Source organism: Petaurus breviceps, unplaced genomic scaffold, assembly GCF_028583685.1.
Source record: "Petaurus breviceps papuanus isolate PSGF00001 unplaced genomic scaffold, PetGlider_PUasm1.0 688, whole genome shotgun sequence".
In the NCBI taxonomy this organism is placed as follows: domain Eukaryota; kingdom Metazoa; phylum Chordata; class Mammalia; order Diprotodontia; family Petauridae; genus Petaurus; species Petaurus breviceps.
The window spans coordinates 17,355,232-17,380,518 of NW_027186457.1; the positions used below are offsets into that span (position 1 = coordinate 17,355,232).

The window sequence follows — 25,287 nt, forward strand, 5'->3', positions numbered from 1 at the left end:
GATTCACTTTCAGTATCACTATGCTGGCAGTCTAACTCGTTCAAGAATGGTTAAAAAACAACCAGGAAAACCTGGACTTGACTCTTTCTTTTCTTTTCTTTTTTTTTTTTTAAGCAATCGGGGTTAAGTAACTTGCTCAAGGTTGCATGGCCAGTTATTTCTGAGTGTGGTGCTAAGTATCTGAGCCCGGATTTGATCCCCAGGTCATTCCGACACTGGGGCCAGTGCTCTTACTTGCTGAGACACCTGGCTGCCCCTAAACAACTGGGATTAAGTAACTTGCTCAAGGTTACATGGCCAGGTGTTTCTGGGTGGGTGCTAAGTGTCTGAGCCCAGATTTGATCCCCAGGTCATCCCGACACTGTAGCCAGTGCTCTTACTCGCTGTGCTACCTGGCAACCCCAGCTTGATTCTTTCTTTACCTTCTGAGGAAACGTCCTCTAGCATCCACTAAGCTGTTCATTCCATTTGAGTGAGAATCTGCTTTTTTTTTCCCTATTGAGGAGACTCACCATTTACAAACAGAAGTGTTCTTGCTACCAGAAGATAACATGTGGTGTCTAGGTTTCTGCTCACCCCCTTCCACTGTATGTGCAGTGCCCTTCTCCCAATTTGACTTCAATGTAAGATACCAGGCCATCTTATCTAACCCTAATCACCAAATGTGCCAAATACTAGAGGCAGGTCTAACACCAGCATCCTGTTACTTCAGGTTCAACTTTGAGATGAAATGACACACTCATAGATCATTGAATGATTAATTAAAGGAGGTTTACTTAGCCCTAGCAGAGCAAGGATATATAAGGATACAGCAACTTTTAGCTTCTCCAAAATCAACCTCCTTATTTGAAAATGGAAATGCATCTGACTATCAATGGAGGGCATGATGATGCATATGGTTTTTCAATATCTACCAAGTCAGAGGGGTCCTGACTTCATATGTTTGGACTTTTATGCCCTTAGGTGACCAAGAAGCTGCAGGGAGGAATGGGACAATCAAGTCCTGTGGAAAATTTTTTCACTAAAATATTCCCCATTTTGGAAAAAAATATAGTTAGATGGCAAGTAGAATCGATGACCCTATCTCACCTAGATTTTAATATAAAACAAACACAGAAAAAGAGAAATAACACACTATAAATCTATGCTTTATCATCCTTTAATTCATTTAGTCAGACTTCTTAAAGTTACATAAAGAATGAGATTCAGTTAGTTATTGGAGAAGAATAGAATGATCAAAACTGCAAATGATTTAATAATTTTATGAAGCACATAATTCCAGGCATTTTTTTCCTGTGGAAAAAGTTTTCAATTGTATAGTATTAATTACCACATGTTCCCCTAACAGCATGTTAGTAGTCAATTTTGAAGAATGTGGAGAGTATTGAATATAACTTAGATTGAAACAGAAAGTGAGTTCAGTTTCTTTTCCCCCCATTCTGTATATTTTCTATGTTCAAGTCATCAGGCTTGTATGAACAGTATTCTGAGGGGAATTCCTAGGCAAAGGAATTCTGTACCTTGAGTCAAGGAGAAAGAAACACATCCAATGGAGATTTAAAGCGAGGCAGCTGGGTGACATAGTAGAGTGAGCATTAGACTCAGAGTCAGAAAGATGAGGGTTGATGGGGTTTTGATGCTTCAGAGTGAGTGTAAATAGCAATTGTTTCTGTTCTGGCCAGAAATTCTGTGAGTCTCTCCCTCCCAGATGAATTCTTTTGTGAAAGCAAACTAGGCCTTCTTTTCCCTCAATTCTTACCTAGCCTTTAAATACTGAATGGGCATTGCCTCAGACAAACGGAGACCTGGGAAGGACTGGGGATGGCACTCCATTTGGGGTCATCATCTGTTGTCCTGACCTATGTGTTGCCACAGGACTCCAATAACTCTGGAGGAGAGAGTGAGACTGATGCTTTTGCATAGCCCTGCCTCACTTAAATCCAATTCACTTGCTAGTCAAGATATTACTTTGCTGATGTCATTGGTCATCTCTAAGAACAAAGGATAAACAATTGTCTGATTCCTTTAGTACTTACCAAATATGAAAGCAATCCTGAACAAATCACTTTACTGTTCTTTCTACTTTAATATTTATTTTAATATCATCTACAAAGTAAGAAAATTAATGCCACCTGACTCCCCTAGGATTATTGTGAGGAATATATGTGTGTAAATGCACACACACAATGAACACACACACATGCACATACACATATATAGTATGTATGTATATTTAGAAATACATACATATATACATGTAGTTGTTTATATGTATGTGTCTGTGCGTATACATATAAATGTCCATATACATTTATAGTGCTGCACAAACCTTATGGTAGTTATTTTTTAAAACTAATACCCATAATACATCAAATTAAACACATAATGGTATAATTAATGTAGTAATAACTTCTATCACATACAGGGGATGGGGGAATAAATATAAACATAAAGCAAGGGAATATTCCCTCAAAAATTCCTATAGGGACTCTGAGTTAATCATCTTTAAATTCTATCATCAATGGAATTTTTAAAACCAACAAAAAAAAATGATGATCAAAGAGAAAAGTAAAACAGAGGCCAGATTTCCACTTCATAGGAAAACAGACTCCTGGAAGGAGAAATGCCCATGCAAGTGTTAGAATTCATAAGAGCCAAGAGGAAAAAGAACATCTTGGCATAGTCAGATATTTGGAAGAAAGAGACATTCTCCCAGCTCTTATGGAAGAAACTCAAAGAGAAGATTTTGAAATCTGTTTTAAAGTGTTCATTCACCTGTAGATTGCTTCTCCATTCATCCAATATAGTGATTTCTACAGGAACAAAGTCGAATTCCGGCCCTATTATGCCACATATATCAATAAATCACATTTATCTAGTTCTTATGGTTTTGCAGTTTTTTTTTTCCCCTCATGATAAACAACCCTTTGAAGAAGATAGTACAAGCAATATTGGGCCCGATTTTATAGATGAGGAAACAGGGTTGGACGGGTCAGTGGTCATACCCAGAGCTGCACTAGTATCAGAGCTAGAATCTAAACCTTAGCCAACTGATTCAGTGGTACTCTCTCCACTATACTTGGTATTCTTATGCTTCCCTCTGATCCATCTTTTTACCCCCGGACATATCTCAGGAACTGATAACTCTTTCTTTGGTACTTCCTTATTCATATATATATATATATATATATATATATATATATATATATATATATATATACAAATTTTTAAAAAGCCTTGAAATTCATGACTAAATATGTGTTATATCATACACAATCTTAAATATAAATCTTACATAGAATTTGCAGCCACATCCATCTTGCAAAAAAATACTTTCTCAGCTATGAAAAAAGTGACATTTCACTTGATCTAGGAGGAAATGCAGAGTTTTCTTAGGTTAACAGCTTTTCCTTCTTCAAAAGCAGATGTGTCATGAAAAAACTTTGAGTGGGAATATCACCATAAAACTGGCCATTGACTTTATCACCACCATCGTAGGAGTTTCATGACATCCCCTTTAGGATTTGAAATCTGACCATTTTTGCAATTCATTGGTCATAAGAAATCATAGCACAGGGACCAAGGAAACTGATGAACATGACTTTTCCACCTGGACTTGTTTTAGTTAATCTTGATCAACTTCATCTCAACAGTGATTTGAAAATATTAATTCAATCTCTCAAGTGGCATACCCATAAAAATTATCACATATTTTAAACAAAATACACTTTTAGTATACACATGCTAACAATTTATTAGAAAGATCAGTTCTTGTCTATTTTAATACACTGAGCAAGAAATGAGCCCAGCTTTTTTAATACTTAAAAAAAAATTACATTGGATTAAAGTATTTGGTAGATAAATTGGTTGTTAAGTTTCTTAAACATCCCCTCAAACTGTGTTTTTTAAATATCATAGAATAGCTTAGTACGTCCTTTGTTTTATTACTTTATTGTGAAAGATATTACCCAGAAGAATTACAAAAGGCTCTGATACAAAAGGCTTCTTGTACGAAATAAAATAATATTCGTAAAAAGCACTAAGCAAAGTGCTTGGTCATGTCCCAAAGGTCACTCACTGCTCTTCTGGGCATTGATGTTAGACAAGTTGTAAAGCCTGGACACTGGGACACAGGGTTGCTAGTATGCTAAGAGGCTTGTTCTACTGACTGTTTGAGATTCAGGAGGTTAGAGAGTATAATCAAGTCACCTAAAATGAAAAAAAGAACAAATACAGGGGGAAATGACTAGGTCCCAATTCATTGGGCCACTTTTTGAACTCAGAGGGAAGAGGACTCAAGGCATCTCCCTTACAGCATTGTCTCTCACCAGATGTTGTTGTGAAGAACTTGAACCAGGAGAGATCAGTCAAAAAGAGTGACAGACCCCATTCGGATTCTTGCTACTAGGAGAAAAGGCTTCATCTGAACACATGATTAGCAGATTCAAACCAATAACAGAACATTCAGACATGCACAAAAGTCTCCAAGTTATTTTTTTTTTTGAGGGGGGCAGGTAGGGCAATTGAGGTTAAATGAGTTGCCCAAAGTCACACAGCTAGTTTTTGTGTTAAGTGTCTGAGGCCAGGTTTGAACACAGATCCTCCTGGCTCCCTGGCCAGTGCTCTATTCACTGCATCACCTAGCCACCCTGCAAGGTACTTCTATTACATATTATTGCTCTCTCAGAAGTATGCTTTCTTACCTCTTCCACCCTGGTAAGTAGGAGCAGAGATTCTCGTACATGTGCTGCTTCTCATTGCAAAGGAAATATAGCTTGAGTTCCTAATGTTTCTGAGAAAGAGGAGTTAGGAGCTACTAAGAATCCAAATAGAGTGTGATCAAAATTCTTACTTGCCATCCTTAATACTGAAAATAACGGTTAATCTTGCTCCTAGCTGTTTCCTGGTGCTCCCTCATTGGCTGGGCTACGACAGACACCCATTGCTCCTCTTTGCTTATCTCCCCCTCCAATCATCACTCCCCTAACCTGGCACCCATTGTTGGGCTTCTCTGCTAGTGGAGTGTTAAAACCAGGACCAAAGACATCCGAAGGCATGGGGCGGGGAAATCTTCTCATCCTTGTGATCCCTATGATTTCAAGTTAAAAAGACCATCTTGCTCATCCCATACCTCCAATCCAGACATGCCACGCAGTATATACTCAGCCTTGGGGAAAAATCCAATTGCCTCTGGAATTTCAGAGAAAAAAAATCCCTCAAAGCACTGTGGGAGATTCAGTCAAGAAAGGTTGGGGATGTGAGGGTGGGGGAGTTGGACCTGGAAGCAATTCCACAAAGTATGAAACACCTACTATAAAAGGCACTGGTCTTGAGTTCTAGGACTTTACATTCTGTTAAAGGGTTAATGCAATATGCACAGACAATGGTATTGTTGAAAGATTGCCAGCTTTGGAGTTAGAGAACCTGAGTTCAAATCCCAGCTCAACCGTTTGCTACTTGTATGACCTTGGACCGATCTCCTGACTTGTATGAGATTCAGTTTCTTCTATGAAATGAGATATTTGGATGAAATGTCATCTGAGGTCCCAGCTAGCTCTAAATATATATTATAAATATAAGATAGAAAATTATGAAGGCAAACAAGAGAAAATGTTCAAGAAAAAAATGTTCAAAGAAAAATAGAAAAAAGAAAGAACCCCGTGGGGAACAAGGAAGCTTTAACAGAAGTAACCCCTTAGTTACCTACCAATTTAGTCTGTTAAATTTATTCCCTACCGGGTAGTTTTCAAAAAACCACCCATCTTTGAGTGTATTGTCAGGAAGGCAACAGTGGGAACACTTTTTAAAATATAATTGTTGGAGTGAGACTAACTTTTTAAATCCTAGAGGTTTTTCAGTTTCCATGGAGACAAGTTGGAGTTTTCCAACACGCACACACTGTTTGCACTTTTCTAAACAGACTTTCAAAGTGATCCACCAATATCACAAATTAACTGTAAATTAAGTATCCTAAAATCTAAGTTGGAATTTAAGTCATATCCTCCACAGTAATCTTTACTTCTTCATTTGATATTTTGTATAATAGTGACAAAACTATAAAGCAGAATTTTATCATTTTTTTTATCTCAATCTTTTTTTATGAGTAACAGAGAAGTAAGGAATTCATTATGTGCCCCAGGGAGTAGGATTTCCTTTTGGTCCCTAGCAGTCACTACATGGCTCAAGGTCACATGCCCCCCAAAACAAAGAGAACTAATGAAATATTTCCTTTGCTGTCTCTTTTCCTGCTTCTACAGTTCTCCTTTGTCCCGTAATATGTGTTATCTCTCAGTCAACCGATAAATATTTATTAAAGACCTATTATATGCCAAGCACTGTTTTAAGAACTAAGAATTCAAGGAAAGTTAAAAGGCAGTTCCTACTCTTATGTTCTTGAACCTGGATACTTAAAAATATCCAGCCAAAGAACTAGTATAGGACTCCATTAAATAGTTCCATTTATAATAATGTAATACCACAGGAAGACTTTCAAGGAAAATTAAACTTTATCCCCCTCCATGATTTGGTGACAATGGTCTGATTGCTATTCCTCTCACATGAGGTGAGACTCCATCTCCTGATTCCAAGCCTTTTCATTGGCTATTCCTCATTCCTGGAATGTTTTCCCTACTCACCTCCACCTCCTGGCTTCCATGGCTTCCTTCAAGACTATGTTCAAATTTCATATTCTATAAGACACCTTTCTCAATCTTCCCCAATGCCTTCCCACATTTCTAGGGATTTTGTTCCAGAATTATGTCCCCTTTCCACTTCTTAAGTCCTCTCCATATATGATTCTTTGCATATTGTCTTCCTCATTAGAATGTGCTTCTTTGATAGCACAGCAGGCTTTAGTTATTCACATTCTCACTGTTCAATGCACAGTGCATGGCTCATGGTATATGCTCAATAAATGATATTAATTGATTGTTCTAATCTCTCCCTGAATACAAATGAATTAAAAAAACACTGTTGAGGAAGTCCCTTGCTATCTTACAGCTTGGTGTCAGAGTCCTGATCTGTAAACAAGTATGTTTGCATTGGATAATCCCCAAGGTCTCTGTACAACTCTAAAGTTTTCTGCTCCAAAATGTCTAATGGGCATTTGCAAGGAGTACTCCAAGAGTCCATGATAAGGCCATTGGGTAAAGACACAATTGCTAAATAAGGACAGCTTCCTAAGATCTTGGGGTTTTCCTCCCAATGGATGCACACTCTTATCTCCTCCTGGAATAAATATTTAGAGGCTTTATCTCTTCTAAAAAACAAACCAGAGATCAGTGTGATACTACATTGCTTCATAAAACCTCTTGAGGTGAGAAGCAACTCTCTGCTTCTTTGTTGAAAACAGACTTTCGGAATATACCTCCCAGACTTTTCTGCAATGATATCACTCTCCAGGGAGAAGTTTGGATCCACTGAGTGAGGTAAAATTCCCTATTTCTTTAGAGGCATTCACTACACCTTTAATGACTAAAACAGTAGAGTCCAAACTGATGTAATATCATCTGAGGATAAATAAAAAAGACTTTTTAAAGTAGTGTTATTGGACACATTCCCTTCCTTGATTTTCAACAGTGGTAGATACATTTTCCAAATTCAGTGGATGATTCTTTCCTTAAGGTTTTATTCATGTTTTTTTTTTTTGTCTTTTTGAAAGAACCCTTGTTCTAAATGAATTAAAAATAAAACTATCTCCTGCTATGAGCCATGAGGCACTAGGAAAGAAAAAGTACAAGAGTCTCTTGAATCTTGGAAACCACATGGATATGGAAGCCATCCAACATTAAACACCTCATGCAAAATCATTTAAATTCTATATAACTTATTGTAAATCTTTCATCCCTCAGACTCATTGAATTGTGAGTCAATTAAGCAAAATGTTTGCTCATATGTGAGATGCAAAATTCCATCCATATAAATGTGAATCCTATGAATCTGTAAATTTGTTCTTTTTTTCCTTTCCTTTGCCCTTGTCAATTCCCCATTCTGGATATGAAGTGATTTTTACAATACTCAGAGAAAGGTAAGTCAATGATCTTACCTTACATAAGCAATATCTGTGTGAAAAAAAAGGAAAGGAAGAAATAGATCAATAGTGCCTTTCTCTAGCCCAATTGAGGCAAGACAAGGAAACAGCTACCAAAAGCAAGGAGCTCCCATGCAGTTTTGCCACAATAAGCACACTTCCATCTAAAACCCAGGAACTTAGAGCAACATTCCACCCAGACAGCATTAGACCGAATTACTTCTAAGGAAAAACCTAGAAGATGGTGTTCTGTCAGATAATATGGGGAAAAGTTAAACATAAGATTATTTAGAAGAGACTCAAGTAACTGTCTAGCTGAGATACCTCACCTTCATTCCCACCATACACATGAGAATCCTGAGGTTCAGCCAACTAAACATGGATAATTAAATATAAGGGCTGGGTTCTGACTCCATCATTCATACTTTTTTTTTTAATATCAGTGTTTTTAGATTTGACTTCCAGGAGCCAAGATGGTAGAGAAAGCAGAAAATCACCATAACTCTTTCACATTCACTTCCAAACAACCATAAAATAGCACCCCTTTAAAATCCTGGGAGATTAGATCCAGCAAAAGGATGGGTCGAAACAATCTTTGAGCCCAAGAAATTTTGAAGATTAGTAGGCAAGGTTTGTCTCACTCAGGTAAAAGGGGAATGCAGTTCATGATAGGAAATTTTTCAACAAACCAGAAGCAAGCCCTACCTCAGCAAACCAGGGGTAGATCCTAAGCCCCAGGGCCATGAAACAGGCAAACACCAAACATCAGCAGCCACTCCCCATGTGTGAGTTCCTGCATGCATCATCATAGCCAAGGAAACAGATTCTAGCTCTAATAACCACCATGTGCTTCTTCAGCACAGGAAATGCAGAAATACCCACCAGGCCTCAGCACATGCCAGACATTACCACTAGCAGATCAACTTAGCACCAGATAAGTTACCAGACCACTAAGGACTCCAGCAGTGCCAGCCACCTAACACCCCAGCCCCTCAGTACAGGAGCAGATATATAAGGTTCCCCCATGAAGCTCAAGGCAACATCAGTGCAGCACCAGGTAAAAAGCCAGGGCCTGAAGCCTCTGGCACAAATATTTTGAGAGAGTGACCCTTTGGCCCCAGCAATAGAGCTCAAATTTAAAAGAAAGGAGAAAGGCCAAAAAAGATGTACAAAAAACAATCTGCCTATATATAAATTTATTATGGTGAAAGGGGAGACCAAGGCAAATACCCAGAAGAGGACAGCAGTGTCAAAACAAACATAGGCAAAATTTCAAAGAAAAACTGGAAGGGACCTCAAGTCCAGAAAGAACTCATGGAAGAGCTCAGAAAGAAGCTTAAAAATCAGATAAGAGAAAGAATAAAAATTGGGAAAAGAAATCACAGTGATGCAAAAGAATTATGAAAAAAAGAGCCAATAGCTTGGAAAAAGAAAGCAGTTGCTTCAGAAGTAGAATTGGCCAAATGGAAAAGGAAATATAAAAATCCACTGAAGAAGACATCTCCCAAAAAGTACAGTAGGCCAAATTAAAAAGTACAAAAGCTAATTGAGAAAAAAACCAACTCCTTAAATGTTAGAATTGGACCCTATGAGACATCAAGAATCAATCAAATGCAAAATAATGGGAAAAAAAGAAGAAAATGTAAAATTCTTCATTTGGGAAAAAGTCTGACCTGAAAAATAGATATAGGAGAGACAAAGTCAAAATCATTGGACTACCTGAAAGCCACAATCAAAAGGTAGACCTGAATGGCATCTTTCAAGAACTTAGCAGGGAAAATTGTCCTGATGTCTTGGAACTAGAAGGCAAAATAGGCATTGAAAGAATCCATTGAACATCTCAGGAAAGAGATCCCAAAATAAAAACTCCAAAGGAACATTATAGCCAAATTTCAGAAGTATCAGGTCAAGTAAAAAAAATACTGCAAGTGTCCAGAAAGAAACAATTTGAATATTTTGGAGTCACAATCAGAATTATACAGCACAAAGCAGTTTTAGCATTAAGTGATCATAGGTTATAGACATGATCTTCTGGAAGACAAATGAGCTAGGAATACACCAAGAATCAATTAATTAGTGATATTAAGTATAATATGTCAAGTGAAAAAATGGCTATTCCATGAAATAGAAGGATTTTTGAGTTTTTCATAAGGAGAAGAGTAGAATTACACCAAAAATAAAATGATCTCCAATATCAAGATCCAAGAGAAGTATAAACAGGTAAAAAAGGAAAAAAGAAAACAGAAAGGATTATATAGAGCTGAACTACTTATATCCCTACATGGGAAGATGATATTTGTAATTCTTAAATATTGCACCATTAATAGTATAGCCAGAAGTAATATACATAAACAGAGGCTATGGGAATGAAGTGAATTTGAGGGAATTACATAAAAATAATTAAAGGGTGAGAAGGAGGAGTATACTGTGTGCAGAAGGAAGGGAAAGACAGAATGGGGTAAGTTATATCACATGAAGAGGTATAAGAGTACTATTACAGTGGAGGGGGAGACAGGAGGGTGGGTGATGAGCATCACTTGCACCTTACTCTCATCAGTATTAACTCAGAGGGAATAATATTCACAACCAGCTGAATATAGGGATCTATCTAACCAGACAGGGAATTAGGATGTAAAGAGATTAAGTAAAGGGGGGAGGGATGGACAGAAGGGAGGGCTGATTGGGGGAGGGGGTAGAGAGAAGCAAACATTGATGATATGGGAAATGGTGAAAGGAGTAAGAGGACTAATAGGAGGAAAAATAAGATGGAAGGAAATATACATTTAGTAATCAAAATTGTGAGTGTGGGTGGAATGAACTCTTCCAAAATGGAAGCAGATAGTAGAGTAGATGAAAAACCAAAATCTCACAAGATGTTGTTTATAAGAAACACACTTGAAGTAGAGATACACCCAAAAGGTAAAGATAAGGGGATGGAGCAGATTTATTATGTTTTGGCTAAAGTTAAAAAAAAAAGCAGGGGTAGCAGTCCTGATCTCAGAAAAAGTAGAAGCAAAAATACACCTAATTAAATGAGAGAAGGAAGGAAGGAAACTACATCTTACTAGATGGTACTATTGACAATGAAGCAATATCAATACTAAACAAATATACAGCAAGTGCTATAGAATCCAAATACTTAAAGAATAAGTTAAGTGGGGCGGCCAGGTGGCTCAGCGAGTAAAAGCACCAGCCCCTAGTGTTGGGATGACCTGGGGGATCAAATCCGGGCTTAGATACTTAGCACCACACCCAGAAATAACTGGCTGTGTAACCTTGAGCAAGTTACTTAACCCCAATTGCTTTAAAAAAAAAAAAGCATTAGTTAAGTGAATTATAGGAAGAAGTAGACAGTAAAATTATACTATTGGGTGACCTCAACTGTCCTGTCTCAGAGCTTGATAAATTAAAAAAAAAAATGAAAAGAGACTAAGGAGGAAAACATAATATTATAAAAGTTAGAAATGACAGACCTTTCGGGAAAACTAAATGGGAGCAGAAAGGAATATACATTTTTGAGCAACATATGGCACCTATACAAAAATTGACCTAACACATGTTAGGCCAAAAAACCTCAAAATAAAATATAGAAAAGTAGAAATATTAAGTTTATTCATGGGTAGACTGAGTCAATACAATAAAAATTACAATTTTTCTTAAATCAATTTGCTTTTCAGTGTGATAACAATCAAAATACAAAAACTTTTTTGATAGAGCTAGAAAAAATAACAACAAAATCTGCCTCAAAAAAAAAAGCTCAAGAAATCAAAGGAATTAATGGGAAAAATACAGAAACAATTAATATAGCAATATCAGATGTCAAATTATATTATAAAGTAATAATCATCAAAACTGTCTGGGACTGTCTAAGAAAGAGAATGTTGTGGAGTCAAAATGGCAGAGTAGAAACAGGACGCCCTTGTGGCTCTGGCTCCCACCACCTCCAATTCATGTAAAAAGGGCACTCTGAACAAACTTTGGAGCTACAGAACCCACAAAATGACACAAAGAAGCTAACCTCCTGCTGAGGACAGCCCAGCATACCAGCAGGAATCGGCCAGCCCCGCTCCGAGGTTTTAGCCCAAGGGCGGGCCTGACCAGCCAGCCAGAGGGACTCCAGATCACCAGCAGCTGTGACTGTTTCCAGATTTATCAACACATAGATGCGAAGGACAAAGTGAGAGGTCAGTACAGTGTAGACTTTGGGATCCAGTAGTTAGAAGTACCTTGGCCTCTTCCCCTGGGGCAAGAAGCCACTGAGGAGCTGTTGCTTACAGCCCTCCCCCCACATGACAGCTTTAGCTCCTGGCCTGAGGAATGTAGGGGGACCAAGCAACCAGTCTGACAGGTAATCACTCTTACTTTAATCTGCTTGTATCGGGATTGTGGTCTAGGGTATAGGTCCTGGGGTGTGTGACCAGCTTGCCAGATCATGTGGAGGCTTCAGAGAGGGTACCCAACTAATACCTTTGGCAGCTGAGAAAACCAAAGCATTTGGTACAAAGCTCCCCTCTCTGGTAGCAGAGTTCTACTGTGGCAAAAAGCCCAAAAGTCAAGTAATTGAGTGGCAAATTGAGCAGGCAAAGGAATCAAACCAAGCAAAGCAATCCAACATTAGACTCCTATTTGGGGGACAAAAAGGATCAAAGCATGGAGCAGGAGGAGGACAGTGAAGTAAGAACTCCTTCACCAAAAGCTTCCAAGAAAAATACGAGCTGGTTACAGGCCATAGAGGACCTTAAGAATCAAATAAGAGAAGTGGAGGAAAAACTGGGAAGAGAAATGAGAATGATGCAAGAAAATTATGAAATGAGTCAACAACCTGACTGAGAAAAATAACACTTTAAAAAATAGACTAACTCAAATGGCAAAAGAGTCTCAAAAAGGCAATGAGGAGAAGAATACCTTAAAAAGTCGATTTGCCAGATGGAAAAAGAATCTCAAAAGCTCACTGAAGAGAATCATTCCTTCAGAATTAGATTGGAGCAAATGGAAGCTAATGACTTTATGAGAGATCAAGATCCTGTTAAACAGATCCAAACAAATGAAAGATTACAAGGCAATGTGAAATACCTCATTGAAAAAACCACTGATGTGGAAAATAGATCCAGTAGACATAATTTAAAAATTATTGGAATACCTAAAAGCCATGATCAAAGAAAGAACCTAGAAATCATCCTCCAATAAATTCTCAAGGAAAACTGCCCTGATGTTTTAGAACCACGGAGAAAAATAGAGTTTGAAAGAATCCACCGATCACCTCCTGAAAAAGATTCCAAAAAGAAAACTCCTAGAAATATTATAGCCAGTTTCCAAAATTCCCATATCATGGAGAGAATATTACAAGCAGCCAGGAAGAAACAATTTGAATATTGTGGAAACACAATCAGGATAACCCAGGATCTGGCAGCTTCTACACTGAGAGATTGCAATCGAGCAGGGATTAAAACCAAGAATCACCTACCCGGCAAAACTGAGTATCATGTTTCAGGGAAAAATATTGTCATTCAGTGGAATAGAGGACTTTCAAGCATTCTTGATGAAAAAGCCAGAGTTGAATAGAAAGTTTGACATTCGGATACAAGAAGCAAGAGAAGCATGAGAAGGTAAACAGGGAAAATAAATCTTAAGGAACTTATCAAAGTTGAACTATTTACATTCCTACATGGAAAAATGATAATTGTAACTGATGAAAGTTTTCTCACTATGAAAAGAGTTGAAGGGAATATATATATATATATATATATATACACACACATATATATATATACATATGTATCTATATATGAGGGTATTTGGGCATATGAATACATATGTGAATGTGTGCATATATCTTTACAGGTATATATAGATAGAGGCCACAGGACCAATTTAATAGGAAGGTATGATACTTAAAAGGTGAAATTAAGAGGTGAGAGGAATATAACAAGAGGAGATGGGGAGAGACAGAATGGGGTAAACTATCTCATATAGAAGAGGCAAGGGAAAATGGTTACAATGGAGGGGAAGAACAGGAAGGCAAAAAGGCAAAACCTTATTCTCATTGAATTTGGCTCAGGGATGGAATGACATACACACTAAAAAGGGTATCTCACACTACAAAAGAGTAGGGGAGAAGGGGATGAGAGGGGGGATGATGGAAGGGAGGGCAGGCTGGGGGGCAGGGAAATTGGAAGCACCCACTTTTAAAAAGGGATGGGATCAAAGCAGAGAATAGAACAAGTGGGAGGTGGGATAGGAGGGAGGGAAATGTAGTCAGTCTTTTACAATATATCTACTATTGTAATGTTTTGCCTAGCTACACATGTACAACCTATACTGAATTGCTTATCTTCCCAGTAAGGGTGGGTGACAAGGGGGGAAGGGAATGAATCTGGAATTCAAAGTTTTAAAATCAAATGTTTAAAATATATAAATACAATTATTAATACTATTTTACATGTAATTGGGAAGTAAGATATACAGGCATTGGGATATATAGATCCACCATGCCCTAGTGGAAAAGTTGAAGGGGGCATGGGAGAAGATATGGGAGAGAGCAGATTGGAGGAGGGGATATCCTGTGGGACCACTATTTTTGTTTGGTGGGTAGGGGAATAACAGGGGAAAATTTTATAACTCAAAATCTGGTGGAAATGAATGATGTAAACCAAAAGTTAATAAAGCATTTGAAAAAAATAAAACAAAACAAGGAAAAAAAGAGAATTGTGGTTCAGTGGAATAGATTAGGCATACAAGACACAGTAGTCTTGTAGTAACCTAGTGTTTGATAAAACAAAGACTTCAGCATTTGTTTAAGAACTCTGTTTGTCAAAAACTTCTGGGAAATCTGGGAAAGCAAAAGGACAAAAACTAGGAATAGACCAGCACCTCACACTGTATGCTAAGATAAGGTCAAAATGTGAACATGATTTAGGTATTAAGGGTGACACCATAAGGAAATTAGAGAAACAGGGAAGAGCCAACTTATCAGATCTATAGGGAGGGGATGAATTTATGACAAAACAGGAGATAAAGAGCAACATAATATATAAAATAGATAATTTTGATTATATTAAAATAAAAAGGGTTTATACAAACAAAACCAATGCAAACAAAATTACAAGCAAGGTAGAAAGGCAGGAAACAATCTTTATAGCAAGTATTTTTTATAAAGGTCTCATTTCTCAAATAGATAGAAAATTGATTCAGATTTATAAGAATATAAGCCATTCCCAATTTGATAAATGTTCAGAGGATATGAACAGGCAGTTTTCTGATGGAGAAATCAAAGCTATCTATTGGCATATGAAGAAGTGCTCTGTATCACTTTTGATTAGGGAAATTCAAATAAAAACAACTCTGAGGCACCTTCTCACACCTATCAGATCGACTGATAAAAAATGGAAATGATAAATATTGGAGAGGATATGGGAAAATTAGAACACTAAAACAGATAATTTTGATTATATTAAAATAAAAAAAAACTTTTATACAAACAAAACCAATGCAACTAAGATTAGAAGCAAAGTAGAAAGCTGGGAGTTGGTGGTGGTTTTTGTGAAATGATTCAACCACTGTATAGAAAAAATTGGAATGATGCACAGTGGATGACCGAAATCTGCATACCCTTTGATCTAGGAATACCACTACTAAGTATGTATCCAAAGGAGATTATGAGAGAGGGAAAATAACCTACCTGTACCAACATATTTATAGCAGCCCTTTATGTGTTAGCAAAATATTGGAAATTGAGAGGATGCCCATCTATTGGGGAATGGCTGAAGCTGAACAAGCTGTGGAATATGAATATAATGGAATACTGTTTTGCAAGAAGAAACACTGAACGAGCAGGTTTCAGAAAAACCTGGAAAGACTTGTATGAATTGATGCAAAGTGAAATGAGCAGATCCAGGAAACTGTTGTACACACAGTATCGGCAACATATGTGATGACCAAATATGAATGATTCAGCTCTTCTCAGCAACACTCTGATCTAAGACAAGTAGAAAGGACTCATGAAGGAAAATACATCCATATAAAGAACTGATAGACTCTGGGTACTGATTGAAGAATATTTTTTACTTAATGTATTTTTTTCATGGTTGCCTTTTCCTTTTGATTTATTTCTTCTTTCACAACTGTGACTAATATGGAACTATGTTTTGTATGATAGCACATGCATAACCTATATAAACTTTCCTACCATTTAAGGAAAAGGGGATGGTAGCAAGGGAGAAAAATTTGGAACTCAAAATTTTGTGAAAATGAATGCTAAAATTGTCTTGAAATGTAATTGGGAAAAAATAAAATGTTATTAATAATAGTGTGTTTACTTCTCTATTCCTTTTTATAAGAAATGGCATGGCAAGAATCTTCAGCCTTAAGAAACTTCATAGGTAAATTATTATGAAGTAGGAGTAATTTATATTGTTGAAGTTTAAAATAAAGTTTATAGTAAATCCTTAATGACATTAAAAGGGGGGAATCATTTAGGGACAATTTATTTTCAGAAGAAAGGGAGGATAGAGGCATATGGCAAGTCACCCTACAACCTCTAATTTATTCTGTTATAAATCAGGATTTCTACTCCTCAGTTTTGCCTAAAGTTGTCTCTTTATTTAACTTCATTTAGCTCAATGATGTAAGAAGCTATTATAATATTTTCAAAAGTCATAGCAATATGGTATGATACTTGCTAAACAATTATGATATGTGTATGTTTAATATTGCAGCTTTCCTGTATTACAAATACTGTTGGTAGAAGTGTGAAGTAAGTGTAATTTTACTATCTTTGTGGGTCGGATTTCATTATATTAATTTTTTTGTATTTTATTATGTTAATATATTCCATTAACAGTGGATACTTATTTTTCACACCTAAGGATTTACAGTCTTGCAAACACATTTAAATAGAACTTCCTTATCAGTGAATCTGTGAAATCCATGTCTATTTACTAAATTAAGAATCTTTTTGCCTGTCAGCACAGCTAAATTATAATTTTTAAATGATATAGGATAAACAGCAGATGTCCAAAAGCTTTGTTGTGTTTTCCCCCTTGGTAATTTCTTTTGCCAAGATAACATTTTTTCAGATGTTAAAATGGTTCAAAGATATGGTAAAATTTATGCATAAGGACAGGAAAGAATGCCTTCAGACAACTAATGCAAGACAGTAAAGGTGCCCTCCTTATTAAATCCAAGTTCTCTTTTTTCTGAATTATCTGCTCCTTCCACCCCATTCCCTTCTTCACGATAATAAGAAATGCCAGACAGCCCAAAGACTACTGGCAAAGAATCTTGTAACGTTTCTTGTGTTCATTTTATCTCTTGAATAACATTCCAAGAACCTAAACTAAAACAGCTACTTTATGAATACAACTAGGGGATAAGGTCTAGGACCTGTCATTTCATTGTTGTAGTTAACTAGTGAATGAGGAAACTTCCTTCACCAATGCAAGGTCTTAGACCTACACAGAGTACTGAGAAGTTAAAAGGTTTACCCAGGGTCACACAGCCAAGTTATATCAAAAGTAGGTCATAAAAGAATATGTCTAAGAAGTCAATTATTTAGCTTATTTGAACACTGTTGCTAACAGGTTCTACACATAATTGGAATCCCAGAATCTCTGAGATGAAATGGACCCACAGAAGACAACCATTCTAGCATGTGCCTAAATATAAATCACTTTATTCAAATTTTAAAGAAAAAGAAAAAAAACACTTGATACAAAGTTAAATATAGATCTACTCCTTGGAAGTTAATAGTTAACCACATTAATTTCTTCTCTTTTGATCTTTCCTTTCAACTACTTCCTAAATCTATATCATTCTAGCTTTTCCTAGCCCACTTTCTTAAACTTGTCCATAAGGATGCACAGCCCTCTCACTTCAATTCAATTCAATTGCAAGTCATGGTATCATCTTCCTGATGTCATGGTCCTTTTCAAGAATGAAGAGCAAACCACAATGAACCATTTCCTGAAATTTAGGTTGAAAAACAGCATCTGCAGCTTTCCTCAAATCTTTCCAGGCTAATAATACTTCCAAAAATAAGAAATGGATTTGCTCTTTTCTTGATGAAGCTATTTTTGCTCTTAGTGGTAACTGGTTCCCTTCTTAGATGTTCACAATCCAGTCCTTAATAATTCCTTTAATAGAATACTCCTTAGACAGAAATTATTACTTTTAATCCTACCATTCACCACTTCCCAAATCCATGTAACTGTTGTCTAATCTACTTCTGTTCATCTTGTCCACGGAGTAAGACATTTTATGAAATGTTTGCATAAAATCTAGGTAAATGCTATCACAATATACCTGCTCTGCCCACTGCAGAAATTTTTACAGAGGAAAATAAAAGGAAATGAAATTACTTTTCAGCCATTTTTGTTCTTAGGGATTATCATTTCTCTTTCTGCATGTGTCTAATCGAGTTCTTTAAAATACATTCCAAGGGCAGCTAGGTAGCAAGGTGAATAGAACACCAGCCCTGGAGTCAGGAGGACCTGAGTTCAAATCCAGCCTTAGATACTTACTAGTTCTGTGATCCTGGAAAAGTCACTTAACCCCAATTGCCTCCCAAAAGTGAAAATAAATAAAAGAAAATACCATTCTAGAATTCTTCCAAGAATCAAAGTTAATCTCATTGTGGTACCTTATATAATCCATTCTTCACCCTCCCCTTCTTCTTCCTTTTAAAATCATTACGTACACCCTTCTGCAGGTTTGCAGAAATTCCTCCATCCTCTGATTTTTCAAAGAACAGAGGTGATGGCTAATAATCAATCAGCTTCCTCAGTTCTTTCAGGACTCTGGGATGCAGTCCATCTGATCCAATGGTTTGGACTCATTCAGGTGTTCTCTTAATATCTTTTAGCTTGTCATGTTTTTAATTCCATTTTTTAAAAATTAGGCATGGATAATTTCTCACCTGAACTATTGCAATAATCTTTCAAATACTCTCTCTATATCTACTCTCTCCTCTCTCTAGTTACACTCACATTGTTGATGTTATTTGTTCTTTTTTCTTGAATTAATCAATTGTAAAGCCAAGTATGAGCAGCTTTTCAGAGGACTGCTGCTATCAATAGGTCTAAGGGTCTGATCACATATTATAGTGAACTCTCAATTTATTCAGCAGTAAATTTAAGCAAAACATTCACAAAAACCAAAGTACAGCATTCACAATGTTATAACATAACAACTTATCACTAAAGTAGCCACATAATTTTTACCAAAGTGGTCATAACTTTTTAAGCAAAAGATATCATTCAGTAAGTCCTTAACTCAATCATCCTTAAGAAGCAAGCCCCCTTAAGGGACACAAAGTACAAAGTTCAAAGTTCTCCACTCATAGGTCACATTGTATTAATCTCACAGTCGAAAAGCCTTCTTTCTTCTTGATTGGAGTTTTGTTTCCAATCATCCTTAAGAGGTACAAGGTACCCAGTACAAAGTTCTCCCACCTCTAGGTCACAGTAAATCATGATTTTATCGTCAGCACCAAGTACCCAAGGAGAGGTCTTTTCATATTGACTTGAGGCTGGCTCCCAAATTCCATGGTTCCTCTTCCATGGGTCCAGCTCCTGGCTGACTCTACTGAATCATCACCTGGATTCACAGGTAGGAAACTCTCAGCTCCTCATGCAGCTCCTTGTCCAGCTCCTCTTCCAGTTCCTCATCTAGTTCTATAATGAAGCTCACAATGTCCAGTACACCTCAAGTCCTTTGTAGTTTCTATTTCTGAGAAGATAAATCCTAACAAAGCCACAATAACATTTATAAACATTACCGGCACCATCACTAATTCACTATCTGCCTGTGAAATAAACACAGACCCACAAACAAAGTTTTGGGAACTCAACACAAATTGTCAGTATGGTCCCAGGTCCCACAAAACCCTCCTCTAAGACTTCTGCAAACAGACAAGACAATCCTCTTTCAGGGTGTCCAATGAGGTCCCAGGGCTTCTGTATGAAGTATTTAAAACACAAATCAACACAGAACAGACAAACAGAGGGCCAGGACACCACAACTTTTCTTCTTCTCTACTCTTCCACCACAAGTGCTCCATTCTCAGTTCTGCTCGTTCCCAGCTTGGGCTTCTCCTTCTATATGGTCGCTAGCTCTCCCCTGTTCTGCCACTTCCTATTGCATCAGCAAGTTCCTCCCACTGTGGCTTTCACAAGTTTCTGTTTCTTAACAAAGACTTGATATAATCACGGGCAGGGCTCAAAAGAAACTTGAACTGAAACAAGGTGCTAAATTATTAAATAGCTGAAACAAGGTGCTAAGTACTTCTTTGCTTGCCATTATATCAATCAAAAAGGAAGTATTAAGTAACTGCTATGTGACAGGAACTGTGCTGTATACAGTTGCCAAACTGATATTTCTAAAGCATAGTTTGGAACATGTCATTCACCAGCATAGGAAACTCCAGTAGCTTCCTATACCTCTAGGATTGAATACAAATCTTCTATTTAGCATCAAAATATTCAAAATCTGAATTCAGCCTTTCTCTCAACACTGGCCACCTATTGCTTACACACTCCATATTCTGGACACATTAGCTTACTTGTTCTTCCTTGTACATGGTACTCCATCCTCCACCTTCACTTGGCTTATTTTCTCCTAGTTTCTGAAATGATTTCCTTCCTTACTTTGTCTCTTGGCATTTCTAGCTCCCCTAAAATCTCAGTCAAAATGCTACATCTTTCAAAAAATTCTTTCCTGACTCTCACAATTCATAGCAAAATCTTAAAATAGCTTTGTAATTATATAGATATATAAAACCAGTATATCTATATAATTATATATAATACACATTACATATAATTTTATATGATATATAATTTGTTAATATAATGATATATATAAATTATAGGACATATAAATGTAAATATAATAAGATTATTTTATTTTATTCCATATATTTATATAATGTGAATATAAAATTATATATAAAATATAAACATATCCATGAACATGCTCTACATGACCAGTAAAATATAAGTTCCTTAAAGGCAGGGACTGTCTTACTTCTTGATTAATATCTCCAACACTCAGCATACATCCAGTGACATAGTAGGGGTGTAATGCATTCTTACTGATTGATTTGTTCTTTTTGAAATTTCCTTCCTTTGGGGGTGTCTAGGTGGCGCAGGGAATAGAGCACTGGTCCTGGAGTCAGGAAGACCTGAGTTCAAATTCGGCCTCAGACACTTGACACACTTACTAGCAGTGTGACTTTGGGCAAGTCACTTAACCCCAATTGCCCTCCAGAAAGCGAAAAAAGAAAAAAAAAGAAATTTCCTTCCTTCCCTTTTCCCTCCTTTTCTTGCTTTCCCTCTCTCCCTCTGTCTCTTCCCCCTCCTTTAATTCCTTCCCTTCTTCCATTCTTCCTTCCTTTCTCCTTTACCTCCACTTTTCTTCCTTCTCTCCTTCCTTCCATCTTCCTTTTCTTTATTCCTTCCTTGCTTCTTTCTTTCCTTCATCCCTCTCTTCCAATATTTTCTTTTCCTTCCTTCCTCCCTTTGTCTCTTTTTATAATAGATGCAAGTAATTGGTAGAGCCCTTTTATACCACTACCAAATCAGGAAGCAAACCTGAAGCTGAACTGAGGCCCCCTGCTGATTTCTGAGAACCTCTGTGGCTCATCACCAAAGGACTTGTACTTTGACATAACAAAGCAATCCCTTTATTTGTCATTTAGCAGGAAGAGTCCATTACTCATTAGACTCTAAGATGAGACAATTTTATTTTTGCTTTCATCTTCCTCTCCCTTCCCTATATGCCAGGTATGTGAGACTCAGAAAGCTCTGTCTTCAAACTCCAGTGGTTAAGGAGAAGCACTTCTCCCTGAACTCCCAAAACTTGTGGTGACTACTCACACATGGCATGGTACACAGGTATGTCTGAGTAAGCCCGAGGCTGAGTCTTGCATTCCTGCCTGCCTCTTCTGCTTTATTCTTACTGCCTTGAGCATAGGTGACCCATCCCAAATGAACATTTACTTCTTTGGAAGTGACATCAGGAGTTCAAGAAATACCAACTGTCTTAGATACCTGTGGAAGTACTGTGAAAATCATACTTGAAACTACTATAACATTTCTCAGTGAGAAGATAAACAGTAGAAAATTAATCCCAACCCTCAGTCGCTCTTTCTAGAAGACATGAATTTTGGTAGAATTGTTCAGAAAGGCATGGAAGAAATGTCTTTTCAGCAGTCCCACTAAGTTCCTCACATTTTAGTGCCGTAAGTATGAACCTCCAAAGACAGTCTATAATAGTTGTAGGTTACTATTCCTCTTTCAAATATTCTTCAATGACAGCTATGAGTCTTTTATATTTTTAAGCATTTCTTTGGTGTGGGGAAAATAAATACCTGCCTTATACATGATCTGCACAATATACTGGGTGCATAACTCCTTTGGGGGAACCTCTGGATCTGATCAAACCTCAGCTGTAAGTGACCTTACCTGGGTCACTTGCTAGAGTGCTACATGCTAGAGGCATAAAGAGCCTGAGTTGAAGAGAAACAGCCTTTAAGGAAGAGACTTTTGGAAACAAAGGGAAAAGGGAAAGCTTCTTCTGTGCTGAAGGAAATATGCCAATGTGGCAGCGTCTCCCAGGTACACAGCTGTCTAATCCTGCCAGAAAACAATTTGTTGAGTATGGGATGGGGGGCTAAGAGGCCTTTCTTTGATTAGAACCCCACTGTCCAATTCATGGGGGACATGCTTCAGACTCCTAAGCAGCAACAGCACTGATGTCCCATATTCAGATCTTTCCTCCTTTGGTGTACCCAAGGTTCCAGGCCTGAGGGAGGAACCCAGTGGAGCAGAAGATGAAAAGTGTATACATGGACCAATAAGAGCCATATTCCTTCTCCAGCAAGTTGCCAGGAAATGGGAGTGTGAGCAGACCTCTGATGGTCATTCAAGGGAAACTTATGAACTTTGGCTCCCTGCTATCCCCTGGACTCAGAAGATCTCTTCAAGGCTTTAACCAGCTTCCGGAGACCTGGCTTACCAGAGCTCAGATTCCCAACAGTGATGAGATGTTTGTACCAGATTTCCAATCTGAAAACTGAGCTTTTCCCAATTCCACTACCAAGGTCATGGACTCACAAAGACCTTATACTGACATAAAGCTGTCCTACATCTGAAAGATGTGTTCTACCACCATGTTGATCAGTGCCTTTATACTAGTGCCTATCATGCCCCAAGACAAGTTACAATCAAGTCTCCCACACAGAGTGCCCTGAGAATATCATCTCTACAGCACTTTCCTGGGGGCAAACAGAGTTTCTTGAGACCACCAGGGGCAATCCCTCCAATTCCAGAAATGGTTTCTTTATGGAGTATAGCTCCATTTTCCAGCACCCCCCCAGAAATGTTTTTCTTTCCCATCCTCCCAAGGTGGGGACCAAGAGACCACAGAAACCTCCTACCACACCCAACCATCTGAGTCCTGCTTGCCTTATCCCCAACAGAACTTCAAGAGAGAAGAATTCTATGGCCCCCTGTATGAAAAGGTAGAGGGGGCAGCACCAGCATTAGTCACAGGAGTAGGGGTAGTAATCTAATAAGAGCAGATAGATTTAACCTAGAATTCAAATGTTTCTAGGTGTCAATATTTGTACTTACATGCAGAGGGCTTCCCAGGCCACTCCTCAGGTGATGGAACCATGGGTTATGGTTTTCAGAAATTTATTCATCACTTCCTAGAGGATGTCTGTTTGGTCCAAGAGAAATTTAAAGGAGACATAAAACAGGAACATCTAGGGGCATTCCAGAAAGGGTTCCCATATGAGCACCCAGGCTCCCTACAACTCTGGCAATTTTTGTTTGCTCTATTGACTGACACAACTGATGCTCACTTCATTGTCTGACCAGGCCAAAGGTTGGAATTCAAGCTTATAGAGCTAGAGGAGGTCAGCTGACTCTGGAGCCTTCAGATGAATCATCCAGCCATGCATTATGATAAGTTGACTTCTACTACTATTATGAGAAGAGGATCGTGCAGAAGAGGCTGGTGAATGCTTAGTGTACAAGTTTGTATGTGAGCCCTAGGCCCTCTTCCCTCTGGCCTTCCCAGACAATTAGGGTCCAACGATCATCTGAATCCCAAAGGCCAGTCATAGAAAACTATTCTGATGTCTTGTCTCACCTGGATGACAGCCCTGAGTATCTCCCAGGGCTGGGCAGGGGAAGGGGGTCATCCAGTCCATTGGTCTCAACAGCAGCCAGTCCTGATAACCTCTGACATCTCCCCAAGAATCCATAAACCCCTCTGGCTGCTGTCATCTGGGTAATACAGAGGATGCTACTCTATGATGTATGGTGTTGGCAAGAATACCTAATTCCCTTCTATGACATTACAGGAAATTTGGAGGGCAGTTCCCTAGACCTCTTCATTCTTTCTTATTTTAAGAAAACCTAATTCCCTTCTGTGGCTTTACAGGAAATTTGGAGGGCAGTTCCCTAGATCTTTTCATTCTATCTTGTTTTCTTTCTTCAACTATAGTGGATCCCACCCATGGTGCTCATCTGAAAGACTAGGAAGTGTGGAGAAAGATCATTTCCATAAATAGAAGTCTTATATGTCTTCATAGACTGTTTCACCTTTCCAGAGGGTTCAGCTTAGTCTCTTACCATTCCCATCTAAGTGGCTCACCCACCTTCCTTTTTTCCAGTACCAAGAAGAAGGGTTTTCCACTACCATATCTAGAGAAGAGGACTGAATCTCTACCACCTCCAACCCCACTGAAAATTTGCGATTCAGAAGCTCTAATCATATCCTATGAGAACCAGTAGATTTAGTTTTATTCCCTTATACACTGATCAAATCCCCAGATAACCTTTCTGCCCCCCACTCCAGTACCTTAGTTACACTGTGTCCCCTCGGGATCAATATTTTTTTTTACCTAAGGAAGTTATTGGACCTCTAACTTGGCTAGCTGTCTTTTCCCAGCTGTTGCCTAATGGCAAATGATCAACTTACTCCAGCTGAATCAGTGAAGGGCCGAAAGTCCTATGCTCCCTTAAGGAAGGGTTCTTGTCTGGATTCTTAAGGAAAGAAGGACTAGAGAAGTATACTGTGGACTTGTTTGGATATTCTGCTCAAAGTCTACCTTGAGTCAGGATGGACTAGAGAGGGTTCCATTGCCCAAAGGAGACCATATTATCCTCCCCCCTATATCCATCTCCAAAACCAAATAAAGATCCCAGGAAGGAAGGAAGGAAGGAAGGAAGGAAGGAAGGAAGGAAGGAAGG

General features: G+C 37.9%; 1 pseudogene; it reads left to right on the forward strand.

Annotated features, from left to right (window-relative positions):
- Nucleotides 1-21,907: 21,907 nt before the first annotated feature.
- On the forward strand, nt 21,908-24,277 carry LOC138174211 (ETS translocation variant 4 pseudogene; annotated as a pseudogene).
- Nucleotides 24,278-25,287: the final 1,010 nt, after the last annotated feature.